The sequence below is a fragment of the Poecile atricapillus genome, chromosome 4, assembly GCF_030490865.1.
Source record: "Poecile atricapillus isolate bPoeAtr1 chromosome 4, bPoeAtr1.hap1, whole genome shotgun sequence".
Classification (NCBI taxonomy): Eukaryota; Metazoa; Chordata; class Aves; order Passeriformes; family Paridae; genus Poecile; species Poecile atricapillus.
Window position 1 is genome coordinate 17,597,112 of NC_081252.1, and position 14,930 is coordinate 17,612,041.

Here is a 14,930-nt window from a genome sequence, read left to right on the forward strand (position 1 = left end):
AGCCACTGGGTTTCCTAGAGATGGATGCTTTTTCTGTAATCACATATCTCTGACTGAAACATGCCCCTTTTTCCTTCTCCTTTCATCATGAGGTTTAGGATGTAACAAGAAGTGAGAGAATAAGAAGGAGGAAAACCCAATTGAAGTAGTCCCTAAAATTTATGTTTGTCAGGGGCAGTTACAGACTGCAATGAAATGCCACTTATTGGGGTCTTCCAGTCCAAAGATTACCTTCTGCAGAGGCTAAAAAGGGTAGTGTCACATGAATAGTGGCAGTGGAGCTTGCTGGCAGAAAGCTGTGATACAGGCAGCAAAGCAGAGAATTTCACAAGAAATTAATCTGAAACTATACAGAGGAATCAACAGATATGGCCAGATATGTTCAGTTTTTCTGAGGGTTTTTTTTTTTTGTGTGTTACTATCTGTAAATACAAAAAAGACAGGGGTATGGGTAGATTGATAAACACTGTCTCCAGTGCTCCATGCATGGAGCTCCTAATTCAGGAATCTAAAATGAAATCTATTTGATATGTTCCTGAAATGTTAGGTTCATGTACCAGGTGTGAAGTTTGTAGTGAGCTCTAGTAACAGCTAGAAGATTAACACAACTTTAATCTCTGCAAAGGACTCGATCCTGAAGTATCTTCTTCTAAAAAAAGGTGCAAATTTCTTTTGGTAACAATAATGTATGGGAAATGCACGTACTACAATTAATTTTAACAAGTAAATTTTGGACATAAACATTCAGATACCATAAAAAGCTGGAATTCTATTCTCCTTAGAAACATTAGTGTACCCTTACAATCAGAATGGCTTGCAGCCTCTTATATGTTCTGTATGATGTGAAAGCACTAAAACTGATAAAAATAATCTTTCATAGTTTACAAACTAAAGCCACTGTGCTAAAATTTAGAACTTAATTTCTAGGTCACAGGTGGTGTGATTTTACTAGAAATATCTTTGGATTGCATTTGCTACTAGATGAATGTTGCCTCTGTTTTCTTTGTCCTTCAAAATTCTATTTAGGATTTAAAATATTAGAATCTGTGAAATTAATGTTCTTATTTTCAGGAGATGCATTTCTGTATTACCTAATGTAAAATTGTAGTGGTCTTCATTGACAGAAAAGGTGACTGAAAGACAAGGCATTTTTAATATGGTGTTTCAGAACAGAACTGCCCCTTTCACTTGTCTGATCACTTCATGCATGCTAGCTTTCCATCTTTCAAGCAGTGGGCTGTAAGCAAATTTCAGGAATTTTTAATGTTCTTGGAGAAGGCCGTACATTTGTGACCCAAGGATTAGTAGATAGAGGGTAATACCTCTTAATTTCGGGTCATGAATGCTTGCCAGTCATGTGCTGACCTTACAGTCATTACATGTCTGAATTCCCATCCTTCAGTTGTTTGCTTTGCTAGCTGAAGGGCCTTCCCACAAAGGCAGCAATAGGAAAACATTAAGAAAGTGTATTTTTGTTGTGAATTTTTTCAGAACCGTGGTCCTACACCAACTACTGCTTTGGGACTTTTAATGAGACTGGAAACCAACTGCAGATTGCATAGAGACATATTCATACACTATGCCATACTATAAAGGGGTCCTCTTTTTCCTTCTTTGGAGAGTTTGTGGAATAAGTTCCTGAACTTGAAGTACTTAAAAACCAAAATGAAATGATACCTGCATCCAATGAATACATTTGCCTTCAGCTAATGCTTCAACACATAATGTCTAACTAAAAGAATGTTGTTGTTTTATGCTGACTTTATATTCAGTCTAGAAGATGGACGGAGCTAATTTAATGCATTGCTCTGTTCCTTCTCCATACTGCTACATTTATATAGCTTCCAACCCTATTTATTGCATGCTGCTTAAACTCTTTTCTAAAAAAAGCATCTTACATGTTTTTTTCTTTGATATGCACTCAGTAGTATCTGAATCATCCACAAACATTACCTTTACATGACCTTCATCTGGTGATGCAAATGTACTATTTCTGTTTTATAAATGCAGAGCAGACAAGAGATGCTTGCCTATCATCCCTGCTAACTATGTGTGTCTGTTTTGAAAGCATTAAGAGGTGACATTTTTCAGAGTATTAAGCATTCTGCAGATTCTGAAAGAAAAGATAAAATGTTGGTTTTAGTTTGGGTCAGTTCTCATTTGCTTTACCATTCAGCACAGCAGACAGTTGTGTTTGTATAACTGGGTGTCAAGAAGGAGAGTCTAGAAATGGTGTGACAGGGCAGAAACTGCTTAAGTCAATATTGCAGCTGAAACCTCAGCAAATCTTACCTGACCATGAAATCTGGTGAAAATAATTATGGAACTAATCACACTTTGAGAAAACTTTGTATCAAAATGGATACCCCCTTAAAATATAGGTTGGTTAATGAGTAGTTAGTGTTGAATTAGTCCTGTAGCAGGGATGAAACCCATCTTTCCAGGACAAGTTGAGTGTAATGCAAAAATCTTTTCTCTTTTACATACACTGAAAAATACTTGTATATGAGACATGAAACTCTTTTTCATTTTTTAATGTGGTCCCAATATCTACAGACAGAGGGGCTCTGATAAAGATCTTACCAGTCTTTGCATGACACAAATAAATGGACTCTGGATTTTCAATATTATTTATTTTTTGCTAATGTGAAGGTATGGATTTTTTTATCTATGCCCAGTATGATTATTATTCATTCCATGAATAGATAGGAAGAGAGAAGTTTGCTCTGAAAACCAATGTGATAAGAAAGTGCACTACCAAAAAATTGACATTATACATGTACACATAGATATATGTGTATACATAGATTATATTTCTGAAGATTTTAAAATCATGTTTGCCCTTAGGTATGACTTTCTTTTAAGCTAAGATGAAGTATTCAATATGCTTTTTCCCTAATGGGGTAAGTATACATGTAAACATATGTAAATATGGCTAGGTAGATTTTTTTTTTTTTTTTTTATCTTACAGATTATATGAGGCTGGTTTGTTTTGATGGCAGAAGGTGAGAAAGAATTCATTAGATGCTTTTAAAACCAGAAACTCCTTTTATGTATTAGTGGCTAGTTGTTTTGCAGTAGCCTACCTACATAAAGGATTTTTCCGAGAAAAATGTGGAATTTATCACTCAGACTAAGTAATATGCAACGGGGCAAAAGAGGGTACTCTGAGACCTACGCTGTCAGTGACATGTTTTCGTGGGTGAAATCTGATTTATGGACTAAAAGTAATCAGTGGGCTTCTGTTAACAGCAATAAGCACTGCCAGAGCAAGGAACTGAAAAAAGACAATGAATCTGCCAGACCCTGACTACAGAGGTGAATGCTCCACCAGAAATCACAATGCTCTGGAATTCCTGATGATTTCAGACTTGCAGTTTTGTGGCAAAAACTCTTTACTTGAAGCAGTTAGGAGGTCAAAACTATTGTAAAAGTTCCAAGGTCTCTTCTGTCACATAAGAAAGTATCTATGGCAGTGACTTGCCAGCAGTTTGTTTTTTTTCTGGGACCCCATAAGATCTTCCATTGAGGGTACATTTTCCTGGATAGCAAATTTCAGCTGACTGACAGTAAGCCAAGACTTGCCTTAATTACCTTTTGTGGTCTCTTAGAAATATTCCGTAGACCAAAGTCATCTGCAAACCACAGCTTGAGAACCACTGATTTAAGGAGGTGGCAATAGTTAATTGTTCACGTCATTGTTAAAATGAGCATCAATTCAGTCTGGGGGATGAACTGTCTTTTTGCTGTGACTGGTGATTATGGTTTTGTAGTGGTATAATTACTAGTCTAGTAGAGGTAACTAAGGTTAACAACAGAGATAAGTAAATATCATCAAATTATTTCCTGCCTTTAATCCTGGTGAGATAGAAAATATATCAACAAATCCCAACAAACCTCCACATTTATTATTGAAGGGGCATGTTTGAGCTTTACTAATATGAGGCAGATCACATGCCAGATAAGCCCTAGTAAACATAATTTTCAGATGATAGTTTGCTTTTAGAGGATTATCCCATTAAAACTTGTGCAGGGTTTTGGATCAGAGCTGTAGGAGCTTTTAATAACTGTCATAATTCTAAAGGTTTTACTTGTTGATACTGAATGTGGACATGTATGACATAATTGCTTTGGCTGGTTGAAAAATAGTGTCTATTGTAAATTGTGAATGAGTCTGTGGTCTGCAAAAACAGCTGTAATAAATTGTAAGGTATGTGTTGTGCACGCTCGTTTTCCAAAAAAAATTTGAGTTGTTACAGCTCAGAATTCATTTTTGGGGGAAAAAAAAAAAAGAAAAAAAAGGCTTTGAAAAAACAGGCCTTTTCTGTTACTGAATAAACATGAGTTTATGAAATTGGAGAGGAACATGTGGTTCTGTTTGATAGCTTTATTGTCTTAGCAAATGTTGAGAGTGGTTAAAAAATAAAAATAAAAAGAGCAGGTAGATATAAGTACCTAGGAGGTACATCCCTAACTTCAGGTTTCCTGCTCACACAGGTGACATGCTGTCAGTGCCTCTGGGCACAGGCTAAATGCTGATTTGTCTGGGACATGAAATCCTGGATCTTGGAAACCAGCAGAATGGAAGGGAGTGTTGTGTATGCCCCTTGGTTAGACAGTCATTGTCCCAGGGACTGTGTAAGAAAGAGATTGACTTTGATTAGTACAGCATGAGAAAAAAATAATCTTGCAGGTGAATATTTCCAGCATTTGTGCTGATGCTTGATGCTGCAGCAAGAGAAAGTGGTTGTCATTTCTGCAGGGATGAGCCTCAGATCTCAGGAAAGCTGCAGAGCACCCAGTCCCTTGGCAGCAGTTACGGCTGTGCTTCTCCAGACATTGTGCAGGATAATCAAAACAGTGGTGGCACGTAATTTACTCAGAAATATTTTGTTATTTAGATGGCTGTGGAATGACCAAATCCAACTGGTATGCAGGTGGTGATCTGGTAGTTTGGAAGCAGATGCAGTTTTATAATGCAGGTTTCAGTTCATATACGGGAATGACTTAAAACAGCTATATTTTTTTCCTAGCAAGCTATAAATGAGTCCTTGGTTTGCAGTTGTATTCAATTATTTTAAACCTATTTACAATGTATTCTATTGTAAAGCCATGACCTTTGATCTCCAGAATGGTTGCATGTCTTTTGTGGGAAGCAGGAAGTCTTGGGGCAAGTGACACTTGCAGTGCAGTTTATTTTACTTAGACTGTGATTCGCCCCCCTCCCCCCTGTTTCTAGAACTGAAGACAAATTTCTGTTTCTATTGGATTATAAACAGGTTCTGGATAACTTCAGCTGCTGCATAGTGCAGTGATATTTTAATTTGCTGGGTAGACATGTTTACTGTGTACTGTGTAGTTTATGAGTGTTACCATAAATGAGGTAATCTTGCATCTTGGTTTCCATGTGTGAAACATTACATGAGCTAATGCAGCTGTGCCACTGCTTGCTGGGTATTAGTAGACTTTATTTGGACGTAAAGTTTATACTGAACTACTTTAAATATTTGTGCTAAAACTGGTAGTGCTGCTTTTTTGATGTGTTTTATATGACACTGACAGATGCCAAGTTTCACAACGCAATGTAAGAATGTACATTCTGCTTCATGCCCCATTGTTCTCAATAATGGAGATTCCAGAGTGAAATAATATTAATGACAAAATTTTTAATTTATGTTCAGTTAGTGTTTCAAGGACTGGTTTATATTAAATGTACAGAGGAACAGTAGCTTCCTAGCATACTGTAGCAGTCCTAAAAACACACACATTCTCTCCAAAGCCTGGATTTGGAATCTGAAGTGTGGGTTGTTAGAAAAGAGAAAGTTGATTTTTGCTCCATGTTTGAAGGAATACATAAAGATTTTTCCATAGTTTAGTTTAGCCTACCAACATCTTGGAATCATCATGTTTTATAAAAGTCTGTGTTTTTAGCATCTAGGGCTGTAGTCTTCTTACTTAATTAAAAATATTGCACATTTTCATTTTATGTAGCTAGTTAGGAAGGTGTAATACACAGTAAGCTATAAAATATGTCAGTGTATTTTGCTAACTCTAGTATTAACACTTGCATGTAATTTCTTGGGCTGAACTTAATTTATGTTCTTCTTGATAAGTCAGAATAAGGGACATCTGTGAAGCACATTTAAAAAGACACTAAAATTATTTTGTGTGATTAAGTACTTATTTCTAAGTACTAAAGAAACAGGTAAATATATTTTCATAAGCCTTAAAAGGGCCTTGTCCTGCTGGGGATGTGTTCTGAAGATCTCCAACACTACCTCATTATATTCTCAGAATAGAATTGTAAATTTTTGTGACATGGAAGTTCATCTTTAAAGCACTTAGCTGGAGAATGTAACCAGTTGCTGCTTTCCTCCCTATGTGTGTCCTTTGCTTCTTGGTCTTCATCCCTCATCCGTAACTTCAGCTTCTCTGAGATATTCCTTGTGACACTGCAGCTGAAGCAGCTCCACCAGTGAACTGAATGGTGTGCATACGCTGCCTCAGCAGATCCAATGACATGGACATTATGGGTATTTCCAACTTGTATTATGAGTATTATGAATATTCTTCTTCATGTGTAAATTAAACTCGAGTTTCTTACAGTAACTTTGCTCCTTGTGTGAATTAGTCGTTGTGTTTAATCAGAGGAACATGGAGTCATTTGCATAGTCAGAAGCAAAATTACTGTATGGCATGGTTTTGATTTAGTTTTGCCAAAACTAGGAATTGTCTAAAGGAGAAGTCTTTGGAATTTAGGTATTTAAAAAGTGTAAGCTTGCTATGCATGTGGAATTAATGAAGTCCTTTATAAAGAAGAAAAAAGTTTTTGAAATCTTACTATTGTTAATGTTTGCATTGAATACCCCTGTGTATACAGAGATTAACGGAAGGCTCAATGCAAACCTAGTTGCTTGTTTTCATATTTTTATTAATTATGTGCTTTTTACCAGCTGTATTAAATGGTTTGTTTCCTTTGAGTGGAACAGCAGCTGTAAGACCTTTGAAAATATTCGTTATTGTACATCTCACTCAATATAAGGTGAACCCCACACTGTTTTATGTAGAAGGATCTGTAGGTTATATACTGAATTTAGTCTACAGTCCATTTTTACTTACAGATTCCAGTAAACTTTTTCTTTAAGATTTTTGCATTTTTAATCTCCAGGCTTTCTCACTTTAAATTTTGCCATAGTTTGTGTTTTTCTTTAGGCTGTTGCCTTGAAATTGTTAGTTTGCTGAAGTTTAAGCTTTTATAATTCATCAGTTTCCTAATTAAACAGTTTCTGTGGATAAACATTTGAAAATATGAACTCTCAAGCCTCAAATTTACCTAGGCAATTAAAAACTACACTGTATTTTGAGGCCCAAAATTTTTGGTGATGATTTTCACCTCTTAATTCTTGCATAACTGGAAAGAATGAATTGTGGCTTTCAGGGGCTGGCAGTGTAGCCCCTCTCCTTCCTCCTCTTGGTTTTCTTGTGCAGACTTTCTGGAGGAGGGAAGGTCTTTCTTCTTTTCCTCCCTCTTCCCCAGTCCTGACATTGTAGGTGCTGGCCAGACAGGATTTGTGCCTGGCAGGCACTACCATGTTCTGCTGAATTTCCGTAGTCAGGCAGCCACCATCGCTTTCTGTTCCTGGTAGTTTTGAATCTTTTCTCCATTTGAAGGTTTTTCACTGGGTGCTTGAGCCTTGCCCACACAAGTTTTGTGCAGAACTAACTATAATGTTGTTGTCTAGTTGCAATGAAGTGGCTGGGAAACAAACACCGAAGCACAAGGCTTAAACTAATGATGACAAACGATGAAGACAAACTAAGATGAAATTTCTGTCCATAAATGAGTCACAAGCTTTTCAGAAATCTCCTTCCTACAAGCACCTTTATTTTTCCTTTTGTGCATAGAGTGTGATACTGAATTTCTCACATGTATTCATGGCCCAGGACCAATAAGATAATTGTAATACTTAAAAATTAATAACAATTAACAAGTTGATTTTAAAAACATTTTGCATTTTAACATTTTTAGTCCTCCTATGTCCAGAAAAATATTTTGCCAATATCTTAACTTTCAGTAGAAAGAGATATAACTATGTCAAATGTGGAGTCATACAATTTTAATTGTCATCATGTCATGATAATAATACTATTTCCCACATACATATTTTCATTTTTGCAGGTAAAAGGTTTTTGTCTTCATCTACATCTCTGTTTGTGTGCACACACTAAGCTGGACATTTTTCTTGACAGTTTCTTAGTATTTCCAATAATCATACACTAAGAATTTCATTTTGGCTTGCAACAATAGGGCTTTTCATAGGTAATTTGAAGGATAAATCAGTAATTATTCATTTAATTGCCTAATAAATCATAGCACATTTCCCTTATTTTCTGTAATTCCGTGCTAAATCTTTATAATGTGGCCTGATATATTTTTGTAAAGAAAACTAAAGGGCTTGTTTAGTGTATGTACAGTGCAGGAGTGACATAAATATGTAAGGTCTTCGAAGGTGTTTACTGTGTTATATGAGAAGTCCCTGTGATTACCTGCTTAGGGATTTTATGAATGTACATTTTAAAGGATGTATTGAAGTTTTAGATTTTACCACTATATCATGTATATATTTAGTATGTAAATATCAGGAATGGAGCTTGCTCAAGCTAAGACAAATTTACAAAAATGCTGCAGTAGAACTTTCTGAAATCTTTGCACTTGTGATTCTGGTTATAGTATCAATTCTCAGACTTCTACAATTTTGTTAACTTTTCTTTTTTTTTTAATGGTGAATGAGAATTTATTCAAACACTAAAATCTGAGAAAGGTATTAGGTAGCAGAATATCTGTATATCGTTTCCATCAATGCTGCAGGTTATGATATTTCATTTCCTTATGAGATAAAGTGTGGATCATTTTGTATATTTGTTCTCATTAAGAGGATGAATTTTTCCAAAAATATTTAATGAATGAAATAACATCAACATTACCATAATTAAATGATGAATAAAGACCAGATTAGGTAGAAAGGAATGAAATGTAGTCTAAGTCACTTCTTGTCTGTTGAAAAGCACTGGCCATTTTATTGTTTGTCTTCATGAGAGGAAACTGGAGAGTATGCTTGTTACAATAAAAATTGGGATTAACATAACTCATTTACAAGAATTTAAGGCATGAATGACTTTGAATTATAAGCCTAGCAAATTCTGTCATCTCTGTGGCAAGACCAGTGCATAAAGTCACGAAAAGACTTTGTTCTTAAAGTTTTCTAAGATGGAATTTTTATGTGTGTGTATTTCCATGTCAGCTGATCCCTGGAATAGACCCAGGATTGCTCTAATCAAAAGTTTGTTCTGAGAGACAAGGAATAATTTTTTTTTAAGCTAAAACTGTACGATTAATTATTTCATGAAGCAATTTACAACATTTTCTAGGTGCAGTGGCTATAGCAATATTTATATTAATACAGAACAATGTTTCCAGTAAGATTTTAGTATGTGTGCATGCAAGCTAAGTAGTGGTAGGAAATATTATATTATTACATTTCATATAAACAAAAAATAACACCTGCATGGGGTGGCTGCATAAAAGCCTATTATTTTAATGTTTTGTTTAATTATAAAACATCCACTTGAATTTACTTACATCTGGGGGGGGAGGGCTGGGGGTGGGGGTGGAGTATTTAGAGAATTGAGAACACTGTGAGGTGAAGGATTAATAAATTACTTCCAGCATTACATTAATAAACAATTGGAATATTCTTCATTAAGGTTGATGAACTCAACCTACAGTGCTCAGCCATCCTCTGTGCTACTCCTCAAATTAAATACAGCAAAAAGTCAATGGGACCAGACAGAAAAGTTCATTTTACTTTGTTTTGTAGCAAGCAAGCACACCCTGTCTAATCCTTGTGTGGCAAGAATTCTCTTGCCAGCTTGTCACGGAACAAGCATTTTCCTAATGTGGCTATTTACAGTTATCCCAGGTATTTGATACTTTCGTACCAATAATGAAATAGAGAATAAGTTCTTTCCAAGGAGCTCTAGCTGTTTTTTGTTTGATTTTCACAGTTTTCTTCTTCATTTATTTCAAACTTAAAGAACAGAATCTAGAACTGAAACCCAAACATTTGATTAAACAAACTGGTAACTTCTTGAACCATCCTCCACAGAGGTGTAAGGGAAAACAATTTCCCCACATTCACTTACCACATACATCATTATGGAAATGTGCTACATGGCTTCAGTAATTTACAAGTGTGGGGCAAAAAAAGAGATTGCTATTCAGGAATACAGCTCGCTGCAGCCATACTCCTCCTAATGAACTGTTTGATGAATAACTCTTATCCATTTGCCCACTATACCAGTCCTGAAATTGTCCCATTGCTGCCACCAGTTTATTTTCTGTGGTCATCATATTATATTGTGTTGTATTCTGTTACAGTGCAATGGAAGAGAAGTGTGAAGAGGGCTGGACTCAATCATTAAGATACACATTTTGAGCAAAGATTGTGTCTGTTCTTTGATTGACAAGACTACAGTAACATTTGTACATCATGTACTTCTACATCTGGGTTGTATTTCTGGTTCCTTTTCTTCACTTGAGTTAGAAGTTCTTAGCAAAGCTGAATATACAAAATAAATATAAACCTCACTGCAAAGATGGGTCCCTCAGAGAGAGAGGGAGAGAAAGAGGAGAAAATGATTTAATGCAATAATGATTTTAGCTATACACAGGCATGCCTTTTTTGTCTCGATTTGTTAAATTACCTGACATCTCCATGGGTAATTTAAACAAAATTTTGTTCTCTAGTCTTTCTTCCTTTTGAGCTATCTTCTCAAGGAGAAGGATGATGAATGGAAACATAAACATAGCATGAGAATGTGAACTAGTTCCCAAACATTTCAGTGGTTTTTATAAACAACTGGTCATTGTTACCTTTTGCTGGATTACAGTTTCCTTTAGAACAACAGTGCTCTTCAGCTGCATTACAAAGTTGATTCGAAATGTTTTTGCATAGCTGCTTAAAGGCTTTAATGTTTAAATAATGGTTATATAATTATACATTGTTTAAACAATTAGCTTTTAAGGCTAGCAATAAGCTCACATTTCATACACATACTACCAAAAAATGATAATGAAACTGCATTTAAAAGATACGAACTGACCTTAGAGTGAGCAATTGTAGCTCATGGACATTTGTTTCAGTTTTAAAATTTGATTTTTAATATGTTTGTTTTCATTTGGAATGCGACTGGTCATTCACAACCCAGGAGAATGGGCTGGCCTTAGAACAAAGGCATGGGCAGCAGTGAGTTTTTCACCTTCTGAATCCCATTTTCAGCATTTCCTGGTGCATTGTGTGTCCTCTTCTCTGTGTTATGAAGTGTGCATCTCGCTGGTCTACACAAGCACAAAATGTTGTCTGAGGCTTGAACTTAGTGCCTTGGAGGGGCAGGATAAAAATCACAGCATTGCTAGTTGTCCCCTAAGACACTGCGGCAGCTGTTGATTTATATTTTGAAACAATCAAAATAACAGCAATTGACACAAATTAAGGTAATGCTTAGTCTTTTAGCTTCTAAAAAGTGTCTTATTTTGGGTCTACTATTTCTGCTTAAGCTATGATTTGTTTGTCTTTCTAAAATAATACAGAATAGCATTTGTACTCTTCTGGAATGGCATTCATAGAGCGATTAAATTAAGAATTTTTTAGATGTATAACAGTTTATTACAGTAGCAGAAAGTCTAAGGATAAAAAAGTTAAATACATTTTGTCTATTTTATAGAAGCATTTTAGAAATCACGTTTTACAGACGCACTATGTTTTCATTTTAGATACTGTACAGCTTTAACGACTTTCTAATTTATACAATTTTTGTTTCATTGTCAAAACATTTAATTATATCATGTCTTGAAGGTGTAAAGCTGTCAAATAAATCAGAGGCTCAGTATAAACATTTGGTGAATTGCTTTTGCTACCATACTGTAGTTGTTGCTGGGCGGTTAGTGGAACTTTTTTAAAGCATTTACTCAGCAGGTACAGGACGGGACTGGCACAATGAATTGCTGATTGCTTGTAAAACAGCAGGCAGTAATGCCCTCACTCCTTGGAACTCTGCTTTGTAAAATCAAGTGGCAAGATAGCATGGCACAGAGAGCCAGGCACAGCAAATGTGTTTTCTGCCTAAGGGCTGCTGGAGATTGCCAATTCTATTGCCCCCATCAAAAAAAAAGAAAAAAAAAAGAAAAAAAAAATGTAATTGCTGGTTTCACAGTGAAAAAAGTAAAGTTCCCACCACTAGAGGGAAGGGAATGTGTTCAGGCTTTATAAAATTTGGCAGTGTGGAAAATGGAAAGGTTGCTTTTCTTGATGAAGGCCTTAATAGCTGTATTTGAATAAAACTAAATTTAAAAAAAACCTAGCGAAAACAAAACAAACAAACGAAAAAAGTAGGCAAAAAAATCAGACCAACAGCTTGCAGGTGCTTTTAAAATGTTTAACCTCCCTCTGAAAAGAGAAGACCTTTTCTTTTTAGTGCAGTATTTTGTCGCGGTGTCAGTACAAACTGCGGGCTGCCCAGAGCCGGGTTTGGATGAAGTAAATTAGTTCTACTTTGAAGCTTTTCTTCTCTGCCCCTTTGAGAGTGAATGGGGAGGCCCTGGGCGGAGAGCTGCTTTTCATTAGTGCCCCCACGTACCTATTTGAAAGGCAGCGCTCTCCCAGCGCACACAAACACGGCACTAAAGCACAGCTTCCCTTGCCGCACGGCTCCTCGTCTCCCTTTCCAGTCAGGTGCTTCCCAATCAGAGTTAATTACTGCGGTCATTTATTCCAGTCACCCTCGCGCTGTGCCGGGGTGGCCCTGTTTGAAGCGGCACAGGTTTGAGGGCCGCCGCGGGGTCCCCGGGAGCGCCTCGTTAAAGCCGGGGATGTTCCCCCGCCCAGCGCGTCCCCGCACCCCTTAACCCCCGTCCCCGCACCCCTTAACCCCTCCCTGGCCGGGAACGGGGCTCGGAGCCTCGGCCACGGCGCTGGGCACGGGCCCGGAGCCGCCGGGGCCTCCGCCGGCAGCGGCGCTTTACCGCGCTGAGGGGAGGCACCGCCGGCTGCCCCGCCCGCCAACTCGCGGCGTTTCCAAACGCTGCAAAAAGGGGTTTTTGCTATTCGGTGCTCACCTGGGGGTAGTTGAAATAACGGGGAGAACTGAAAATGCAGAACTGGTTTTCCATATGCTCTGCAGGGCAAAGCTGAGGTGATGGAGGCTGGAAGAGGTGCCCGTGGCAGTGAGGTGATTGAGGCTGGAGGAGGTACCTGCAGTGGCACTGAGGTGGCAGAGGTTGAAGAGGGTGACTGAGGTGGCAGAGGTTGGAGGGCACCTCCACACCTGAGGTGACAGATGCTGCAGGAGGTACCTGAAGTGACATTGAGGTGACAGAGGTTGGAGGAGGTACCTGCAGCAGTAAGTGCCCTGTGGTGTGAAGGTGGTGGTACTGTATAGCTGTGGGTTCCTTTCACTTTTCTGGGTAAAGTCACAGTTTCACAGAATGTTCTGAGCTGGAAGGTACCCACAAGGATCATTGAGCCCAAGTCTTGAGTAAATGGACCACAAGGTCCCTCACAGCTCTGGTGAAACAAGAACCCAGTGGTGTTATGCGTATCATCCTCTGGGTAAGAGAGCTGCATGCCACTCCACAGGCTTATTAGAGTGTTATCTAATTAAAACCTTTTAATTTGGTTGTTGCTGCTTTAAAACATGACATAATTTTTGGAGGGTTTCTTGTTTTGTATTTTTGTAAGCTCTTTTTTTTTTTTTCCCATCCTGGTAAGTAACATCATAGATAGCTGCTTGTTTTCCCTCTAAAGAGCAAGAGCTGCCCCTGGGAGTTCAGCTTCTAAATTAAATGGTTATTTGGAAGATGGGAGTTAAATATAATTTTACTACAGTATTTTTTTGTTTTATTTCTAAATGTTAGGGGTTTTTTAACACATCTATGAAGAAAAAGCTATGTTGTTAATGTAAGGGAAAATTCTAGAGTTCTCTAGCATCTTATTTAGTTTATAATGTGAGCACATGTAATTAATAAAAATGTTGATAACTGACCATATGCTTTTTCAGCATTCAGCCTCTGAATGTTCATAGTATTCATCTCCTGTGCCCTTCCCACTAATACGGTTCATGGCAGAGTAATATAAAGGTTATTAAAAGTTTGCTCTCAACTGGCTGCAGACTGTCTGTTGCACTTGGAGGTGTTTATGCCTTGGTTTCCTGAGCATGCTCAATATACTCAATATATCACTTGTCTTTCTGTGTACAGCTGTCAGTGGAAATTTGAGGCTGGTTAGGTGAAAGAAGGGAATAAAATCTAGAAAAAATTACTCTATTTACAAGAAAGCATTATGAATAAAGCTGTTTGAAACACAACATGCAATACATCATGAAATTAGAATAAAAAATCGGAAATGTTGTGTTTTCCAAAGATGGATGTTTTAAGAAGTAATTTCATAAATACAGTTCATTTTCAGTTTCATTTCTTTCAAGCATTGAACTTCACTCCACTTCACACCTAAGAGCTCTTTGTTCTGTTAGGAATTCCAGTGCTAGCCAACCTCCTCTCAGGGACCATGAGACAACCCAATTGATTCACTGGAACAGGGAATGACACAGTCAGAATTGGGGTAGTGTCCTCCTTAACCTGGAAACTGGGAGCTCTTTGCCTCAGGTATTTGATAAGTGAGCCACCCTGAGCACCAGTTTGTCTGGATCCAGGCTTTCCAATAGCTTGGATAGCTTGTTATGCAAATGTACCAGAACAAGATATTAAATGGGAACCTGCTGTGTTTAAGCAAGTTTGCAATGAGCATTTCATTTTCCAAATAGTATATTCCACAAATCTGATTATTTTCCCTCAAATGCTGAATGTCCTTGCTGCA

At 37.4% G+C, this 14,930-nt stretch overlaps 1 protein-coding gene across 3 annotated transcripts in view; it reads left to right on the forward strand.

The window, feature by feature from the left end:
* Positions 1-14,930, forward strand: part of LRBA (LPS responsive beige-like anchor protein) — a 367,953-nt gene that overhangs the window by 289,868 nt on the left and 63,155 nt on the right. The gene's annotated exons all lie outside the window — the stretch shown is intronic.